Source organism: Zeus faber (assembly GCF_960531495.2).
Source record: "Zeus faber genome assembly, chromosome: 19".
Classification (NCBI taxonomy): Eukaryota; Metazoa; Chordata; class Actinopteri; order Zeiformes; family Zeidae; genus Zeus; species Zeus faber.
Genome location: NC_137206.1, coordinates 5459564 through 5469345, shown reverse-complemented (window position 1 = coordinate 5469345; position 9782 = coordinate 5459564).

Below are 9782 nucleotides of genomic sequence, written 5' to 3'. Positions count from 1 at the left end.
TGTCTTATGTATGTATGTGAATAGTTTGCCACGTTGTTGTATGTGTTCTGTTTTTCTTAGTGAACGCTGTTAAACTAGTTAAAGAAATATTTCAAATCAATGTTCCATCCAAATATACGATTTTATTTTTTGCGATAATCTGTTGGCTGTGCATTAACCCTCACATAAATAGTATCTAGTTCATTTTCTAATTCCTACAAGGTTTCTTGATCTATATGGGATCATTTGCAGGTGTTATAAAGTTCATTTGTACACCCGTGTCATGCATTTATATACGATATTTACATTTACATATGCGGTGTGTTTTCGCACTGCAGGAGCAGAAAGTAAAAAAATAAAAAGTATAATTAAAAGGGTTGTCTTCACTTGCCTCTCAGAACGCGGCCTCTCTCTCGCTGACGCGTCAGTCGCCTAGCGACCGTCACCGTGACACCACATCTGCTGCTCTCTCCTCCTCCCCCTCACCCCTTCTTTCCTCTCTTTCTCCCAGGAACGCTTCCAGCGTGTTTGTGTTGTCGAACGTGAAACACCAGAAAAATGTCATAAATAAACTGCATTTCTCCTGGCAAAGTGCAAGGTGTCAATTGACTATTTAAAAGGACCCGGGTATACCCGCTAATTTTGGTCTAAATTGGAATATGATTTTATTCAATGTTGTCTATGAAACTTTAATATATCGAAAAATCCAGCAAACATAGGCAACGCTCTCTTTCAACGGGTCTGACCACAACTAACCATCTGTATTGTAGGGCCTGTCCGGGAAACCAGCTCATAATGTAGGCTGTGTGTGTTACTGGTTAAAGTCACTTTAAAATAACCCAAAATAATAACATTTCTAAATATATATATACACCGATCAGCCACAACATAAAAACCAGTGACAGGTGAGGTGAATAACATTGCTCATCTTGTTCCAATGGCACCTGTCAAGGGGTAGATTTATTAGGCAGCAAGTGAACAGTCAGTTCTTGAAGTTGATGTGTTGGAAAAAGTAAAAATGGGCAAGCGTAAGGATCTGAGCCCCTTTGACAAGGGAAAATGTGACGCTAGACAACTGGGTCAGAGCATCTCCAAAACAGTGTTCCCAGTATGCAGTGGTTGGTACCTACCAAAAGTGGTCCAAGGAAGGACAACCGGTGACAGGTCCCACAGATCCCACAGAAGAACTACTGTAGCACAAAGTGGTGAAAAAGTCAATGCTGCTATGATAGAAAGGCTTCAGAACACACAGTGCATCACAGCTGGAAACTTATGGGGCTGCATTACCGCAGACCGGTCAGAGTGCCCATGCTGACCCCTGTCCACCGTCGAAAGCGACTTTATTGCACATGTGCGCATCAGAACTGGACCATGGAACAATGGAAGAAGGTGGAGGTCTGATGAATCATGTTTTCTTCTACATCATGTGGATGGGTGGGGTTAGGGTCCGATCCGATGGCGCATCTGTGGAATGTGCTGGAACAACAAGCCTGATCCGTGGGGGCCCCACCTCCAACTTCCAGGACTTAAAGGATCTGCTGCCGACGTCTTGGTGCCAGATACAACAGGACACCTTCAGAGTCTGGTGGAGTCCATGCCTCCGCCTCACAGCTGTTTTGGGGACACGAAGGGGAGCTACACATGTCCTGTGTGAATGTATGTCCTTTGATTATCCTGCCAACCGTTCATCCCTTCCTCTTCACACTTGGTAGGTTTATTGCTGGGGATTCAAGAAGGTACAGTGTCGAATTTGGTGCAATTTTGACACGTGACACGTGTACTATTAATATAATTTCAATAAACGAGCCGGCGAGGCTTCAGGGCTCTGCGACAGTCTTTCCCTTCCATTGTGGAACACAGGACTAAATCATTGACATTTTGTTAAACTGTGCCATTGAAATGTCTTCGCAAGTCTTTAATTTTAAACAGGCATGCACTAGTATTATTAAAGATAGATTAATTGTGGGGGCATAGAGATCGACTGGGAAGCTGTTCCAAGGCATGGGAGCCTAAAAACAGAAGGCTACTTTGCCAGCTTTAGTATTAACTCTTAGAATCTGCTAAAGGCCAGAGGCAGAGGACCTGAGAGACCTGACTGGCTCATAGATTACCAGCATGTTGGAAATATAATATGCAAGGCCAGTGAGAGCTTTGTAAACCATCATAGATATTATTAGCGATAAGTAATAATGTAATTGTTTGTGAACTATCATTTCAAGAATTTTACTGACAAATGGGAGGTTATTATATGGTTAGCGTCAGGATTTTGCCCTGTGTTTGATAAGTTTTTCTGTTCCTTGTTGTGATCCGTCTCTCCCTAGTGTATGTGGTCTTGTATTCCACCTGTCCTGATAGCTCCCTCTGCCTCTCTCTGACTATCTCTGTTTCCTCCAGGTCCTGTGTTCCCTTGTTTGTCCTTCAGATGGCCTCTGTGTTTTTTCCCCCTCAGCTGTCTCGTCTCATCATTACCCCAGTGTATTTACTTTGTGTTCCCCAGTCAGTCTCTGTCCATTCATAGATTTCCCCGTTGTGAGTGTTTCCTATTTTTCCTGTAGTTTTTCAGTAATTCAATCTTTTACCCCCTGGAAAAAAAGAGCACTATGTAGGACAGCACAAGGAATGGTTGGATAATTTTCCAATTGTTTTTCAGATTATCATCAAAATCCTGGAGGCCCAAGGACAAAACTGGTACCAAGCAGAGGTTGCCATGGCCAGAGGGAGACAGATTTAACCCTCAAAGAAAATAATCATAATCATAGTAATTGCACTGCAAGTAATTTGTTTGATAAAATGAATCAATAAATGGATAAAAGTGAGTTGTAGTGATGTGTGATGATTCTCATGCCAGAGTCCTTCCTTCATGTACATGTATAAGGAATAAAGACTTGTCCAGACATCTGAATCCATGGATGGATCCAGGTTACTGAGGGAATCATTTTTCCCTGACCAGGGTCACTGATTATCTTTCTCGCCCTTCTTGACCTGGAAGTATAGAGGTCCTGAAGGGTGGACAGGTCACAGCCGATGACCCTCTCTGCTCTGATGACCCGTTGAGTCTGGCCTTACCCTGGACGTTGGTAGGCTTATACCAGACACACACCTTTATTGACTTTTTATACACAGTACTTTTTATTGGTGTTTTTTCCCCATGATTGATCAACTGCTATGTGTTCCTTGCTAATGTTCTGAAGGGTAAACTTGGGTGACTTATAATTATAGTGATTTTTTTTGTAGATTTAAACTGGCTGGGCCCCAAACATTAAATATGTCTGTTTATTTTAACATAATAGCAGGGTTAATTTTGACAACAGAGGTTGCAATAAAAGTTCTAAGGGTCAATGTCTTTCATCAGTAGCTCAGATGGTCTTTCAGTGCCAAGTGACATTGTTTCATAAATTGTTTATAATACATTTTTTAATAAATACATTTGATTTACAGTACATGCAACATTTTAAAGAATTTGCAACTTTTTAAGGTCTTACTGAATTTACCTTATAGGGGTGTAGCTATTCACCGATATGAATCCGAAAACCGTTTTTTAGGTTAAACAAGCAACTACATCGATGCACGGACCCATCCTTTGACCAAAGCTTTGATGCTAATGCTACGTTAGTATAAACTAAGCTGCTGCGGAGGGCTCACTGATCTAACGTTACAAGTCATATTTACAAGATAGATTTGTCTCAAAATGATTTGTGTGAACAGTTCAACAATCCACGTGTAAAGTCGTAAACCAAAATTGTTGTTGTTTTACAAAAATTGTAAATTCAAAGATATTTTGAAAAAATAAAAACATAAGTGGATCTGCATTTTACACTGACGGATTTTTGAGACAAACTTTCCACCAGTCGGAACGAGAATCCACACGCCTGCTTACCACATGAGCGGTTGCTGATGACATCTTTTCCGCATTTCGAAGTAAGAGCATGCAGTCTTTCTATGAGCTGTTTTTTTAATTTTATATTCAGCGGTAAGTAACGTGCATTCATTATTTTATTATATTAGTGTGTGTTTATTTGTTCTGTGTACCCTTACTAATGTAGTTGTACTGTCTGTGTAGAACTGAACTGTATTTAGTGAGGCCACATCGTTTCAGTTAGGCTACGTTAATTGTTATAAGATATGACCAGTGCCAGCACCCTGGTTAATGTCTTTAATAGTATGGCTGTTGGTGTTGATAGTTGTTTTTGTTTAGGAGTGTCTGATTGGAACGTTGTACGTTAAGTTAGCTACACTAAACCTGCATCTATGCCATGGCGAAAGTAAACATTCATGTACGGCTGGGAGAACGAAAGCAGGGGGTGGATTTTATACATTGGAAATATGATGAAGATACATTGTAAATAGGCCAGAATTCATACCCATTCAACCTGTGAAGAGATAACTTGTAATTTGTTTTAATTATCATTGCTTTTTTTGTAATCACTCAGTCCATTTGTTGTTTTCAGCATAATTGGTATTTTCTATATGTATGTTGTTGTACATGCAGACCTGCCAACCTTGGGAAGATATTTTGAGTACCACAATAGTGTAACAAGCAGTTTCCGTGGGGTTTGAGTTACTGCAGCGAAATAATTAAGGATGAATGAACTGAATGAATAATCAGTTATTCACACTGTAGCATCTCACAACGAGGCCAATCACATCGTATGCGAGCTACTACTGCTAACTATATGCAGTATACACATTCATGTAGTTACACTATATACAGTATACACATTCATATAGTAATACTATATACAGTATACACATTAATCTCACCAGGATATCCCCCTTGAAATGCATCATATCGTGAAGTTACAGAACATGTTTACCAACTAGAGATGCATCGATTACCGTTTTCTTGGTCAATTCCTATTTCAGAAGTCTGAGCTGCAGATTCTGATTTCTGATCTGCTGTACGTTAACAACAAATACATCCCATGATCTGATCACGCTCACGTGATTGGACAGCTGCACTTTTCAGTTATCTCAATAAGTGAGATTGATGATTTTGACACTGTTTATTATTGTTCATCATTCGCTGTGGAACAATAACAGAACATGAAACTGTCCCTGAGTTCCAATAAAATAGAACATGGGACGTCACCAAGTTTCAGTGGAATTCAACCTGTAACTCTCACTGGGTTTTTGTAGGACCCAACGTATAACTAACATGGAAATGCCCAGTTCCAACCTCAAATGAAAGTCTCTTTCACTTTAAGTGCAAATATACATTTATATTATATTTATATGGTTCTTTGCAAATAAATCGCAATCATTACATAAAAATAAACTAAAAAATAAATGGCCGACTCTCCTCACTCTCGTTCACTGACGTCCTGCTTCCCTCACCGTGCGTTAAAAAAATCAAACCTAACGACTTGTTTCACTGAGTTACTCGTCAAGAACCAAGTCTCAAAAAAGAGTGGAACCTTACATCACGATCGGAGCTCAGCTGTGACAGTGATAGATACGCAGTCTGCACAATGTTAGAATATTGTCAGGCGATAAATAAATCATTTATCTAATCATCTTTGTTTGTTTATCCACTGTTTATAAGCAGATGTTGAGTGGGAGGGGAGGGAGGGCTTACACTCAGCAGGGATGTCCAAACTACAGCCCGCGGGCCAACTGTGGCCACTGTGGTCCATTTTTAATTGGCCCGCAGCAATTTCTAAAAATACAATGGAATGTGGCCCACACATGAAACTTGCGCTTGACTGTATTGTACTTTTTAGTTTTATCACTGGGTGGTGCCACTGTCTTGAACAAGGCAGCTTCTCCACAAAACAGAAGCGATCAAAGAAAGAAAGCGTTCCGTGTGAAGCTCCGTCTCTTTGAGACAACTTAGATGTTGCACACTTCCCACAAAATCAAATTTGCTTTTCCAAAAGGCCAAGCTTTCTGCTAAAAAAAAAGGGGGGGAAATATGTGTCTGTGATCACATCTCTCGTGACAGAATTCAGTCAGCGCTTCCAAATTTTTCTATCAATAAGAAAGAAAACAAGCTGCTCTCGACTCCCTTCCTGATGGATGCAGAAGAAATACACCCGTCCCCTTATTTCCCTCCCTTCATCCAGGGCTGTGAGGGGGCATCACCTTCCTGACGGAGGAGCAATCTGAGGCTGCTGTTTTGAGAATGTGCTGCCAACAATTTTTGTAACAAAATAAATGAAAAAGCATCAATGGAAAGCTGGGATTCAATTATCAAGCATCATTTACCTACATTTGATTGATTTTGCTAACTTTAATGCACGAGAGGTGAGGCGGTACACCTCATCCATGTTCCAAGAGATACGTGGAAATTCATGAAACTTTGCACACTCGTCAGGCCCAGAGCGGCAATTGATATTCTATGGGTCCTGTGCATGGGGTGTCAAAATGGCCACCAAGCCACCTCAAAAGAAAATAAAAATATCTAACCTATTCACTTTTTTTCGACGAAGACTCACAAGATTCTGTACACATATGTAACATCTCTAGACTTAAAAAACAATATATTGCCGCCATGACTGAAACCAACTAGGAAGTCGGCCATTTTGGATTTAAGGTACAATTTTAGTCACTTTTGGTCATTTTCATGCTTCATGTTCATGTTCATGTTCTTTCGCAAACTCCTTTGGACGATTCATCGCATCGACTTCAAACTTGACGAGTGTCAACAAGACACCTTCACGGTTAAAAGTCATTCAAAGATTTTGGAAAAAAAAACAGGACACACGGTGTGGGCTTGGCAACGCGTAAAATTTCATGTTCCAAAAGATTCTTGGAAACTCACAAAACTTTCCACACGTGTCAGTCCCAGTGTGGCAATTGATATTTTATGGATTCCGTGCACGGGCGCGGCCATTTGAAAATTTCAATACATCAAACCTATTCACATTTTCCAAATTTTCCTCACGAAAAAGTGGACACATTTGACACATTACCCACACATTAGCCACTGTCATTTTTCCGAAGCAGGTCTTCTCCTGGTCGTTTGATTCATCATCATCAATAACTAGAATTTCTAAAACCGACTACTAGACCCATGTGGTATATTTTGTTGAGTTGTGTACTTACATTATTCCAAACGTATACAACAATAAAATCCAGAGGAATCCGATTTTTTACGGTCATTTAAATGTCGGTAACGGACCGTTTCATTGTCATGGCGTCCATGCGTCCATGCCCTTTACCGACTCTGCTACTACAACTTCCGGGGCAACGCGGGAAACACCGGATGTGACGCCGGAGATCTCGACGTTTCACTTATTTCCATACTTTTTTTCAACTCCATTATTGTTTGCGTCACTCTACTATTACTCCACCAACTGTTGTTTGATGGAGAACGATTAATTATTGCCGTTTTCTGCGCGTTCTGTCGTGGAAACAGTCTCCGTAAAGCACACGCGCGACAATTAAAGACTACTACTCCCATGATCCCACGCTACCCCTGACGTCATCGGACGCCATCTTGTCTGTTATTGTTGTGATTGAGAGACCCCAAGCGGCAGAAGTTACACGATCTACCTTTGACGTCTTTGTTCATATCATATATGAACAAAGACGTCAAAAGTATATATATATAAAAATACACACACACACACTACTCACAAAAAGTTAGGGATATTCGGCTTTCGGGTCAAATTTCAGGATGAACCTAAAATGCACTATGACCTTTACAGGTTAACTTAATTTGACCTTCTCTAAACCTTTGAATGCACATGTCCAACTGTTCGATGTTTCAGTACTTTTTGACCAACTTGCTGTTCTCTAACAAGGAGCTGAACGGCAAAATTAACAACAGGTGTTTGATCCAGGAATCGATCAATACATTTCCTGGTTCAATTAGAATTGGTATTTAAACAGTCCTCTTCGTCATGCTGTTCACATTTTGACATCATGAGACCAAGACGACACCTAACAACTGATCAACAGCACCTCGCCATTACGAGGCTTCAAACAGGATGTTGTCAGAGGGAAGTGGCCACTGAGCTTAGAGCGTCACAGAGTGTCATCAGCAGCTTGCAACAGAGATACAGAGACTGGAAGAGTCACAGAAAGACATAGAAGTGGACGTCCTTTGGCCACATCCCACACTGATGAGCGCTTCATTGTGAACAGTGCTCTGTGGAACCGCAGGATGATGCTTCTCAACTCCAGGCACATTTAAGGGAGGTGAGAGGCATCAAGTGTCACGTCAGAACATTCAAAACCGTTGACATCAGCGTGGTCTGCGTGCTAGACGACCTGCAAGGGTACCTGACCACACCACCAGGCACAGGCATAATCGTCTTGCACGGGCCAGGGAGCATTTACGCTGGACGAGGGGCCAGTGGCCTCAGTGCTGTTCTCTGATGAAAGTCAATTCACGTTGAGCAGAAATGATGGCTGCCAACGATGTTGGAGACGTCAAGGAGAGCGCTACGCATCAGCCACTGGTGTCACCAGACGAGCCTTTGGTGGTGGTGGTGTTACAGTGTGGGCAGGTGTGTCTAGTCAAGACAGAACTGCCCTACACTTTGTGAATGGTACAGTAACAAGGCCATACTAACTGAATAACATTTTTTACATTACATTACATTTAGCAGACGCTTTTATCCAAAGCGACTTACAATTTGTTAAAACACAGACGGACGCAGCCATCAGGAGCAATTAGGGGTTAAGTGTCTTGCTCAAGGACACTACAGCATGCTAGCAGGAGGAGCCTGGGATCCAACCAGCAACCTTTAGATTACGAGACGACCAGCTCTGGCTCCTGAGCTACCGTCCCCCACATCATTCATACCTACATCATTCATCCAGTCATTGTGCCCCTGCATGAACAACACAGGCCTCATCCTCTCCTGCTGGAGACTGGGGCACCTCAACTGGAGTGGCCTGCACTTTCTCCAGACCTGAATCCCATAGAAAACTATGGGATCAGCTGAGTGGCCGTGTAGAGGCTCGTAACTCTGCACCCCAGAACCTCAATGACCTGAGGGCCGCCCTTCAAGAAGAGTGGGGGGCCAGGCCTCAGCAGACAATAAGTCGACTTGTGAACAGCATGAGACGTGGTTGTCAAGCTGTAATTGATGCTCAAGGGCACATGACAAGTTATTGAGACATTGACATGTTTTGTTGTGGAAAACCCACCACTGTTGTTGGCTTTTGTTTCAATAAATTGTTTGAGATGAAGAAATCGCCATTGCATGCTTCTACTTAAATGCCCTACCTACTTCTGTGGCATGGAGGCGCAGTGCATTGCACTGCTGCCTCACAGCAAGAAGGTCCTGGGTTAGATTCCCACCGATTCCCGCTTTATCTCCCAAATAGGAGCCTTTCTGTGTGGAGTTTGCATGTTCTCCCCGTGCCCACATGGGGTTTCCTCCACCTAACATCAGTAAGGACCCCCACCCAAAACATGCACACATCATTGTCTGACCAGCGATGGACACTTGGTACCAGGTCCCCGGGCACGTCCACGAATGCTGCCCACTGCTCCTGGCTTGTCCTTCCTCCGGGGGCACAGCATGTGCGTGCATGTGTTGTGTGGTTTGCTGTGTGACGATGAGATTGTTCTTCCTCTTTCATGATATATCACTGTAGCCTGAACTTTTTACATTTTCCATAAATTTCACCCGTAATCCAAATATCCCTAACTTTTTGTGAGTAGTGTGTGTGTGTGTGTGTATATATATATATATATATTTATATATTATTTGTGATATCCCCCATGGCAACAGTCTGGCTGAGCTACCTAATGCTCATTTTCCGAGGCTCTGATCCCACTGACGATGAAAAAAAACAAAAACAAACCATTTGATTGTAAATGGCAGCATCATGAGAAATGCACTTGG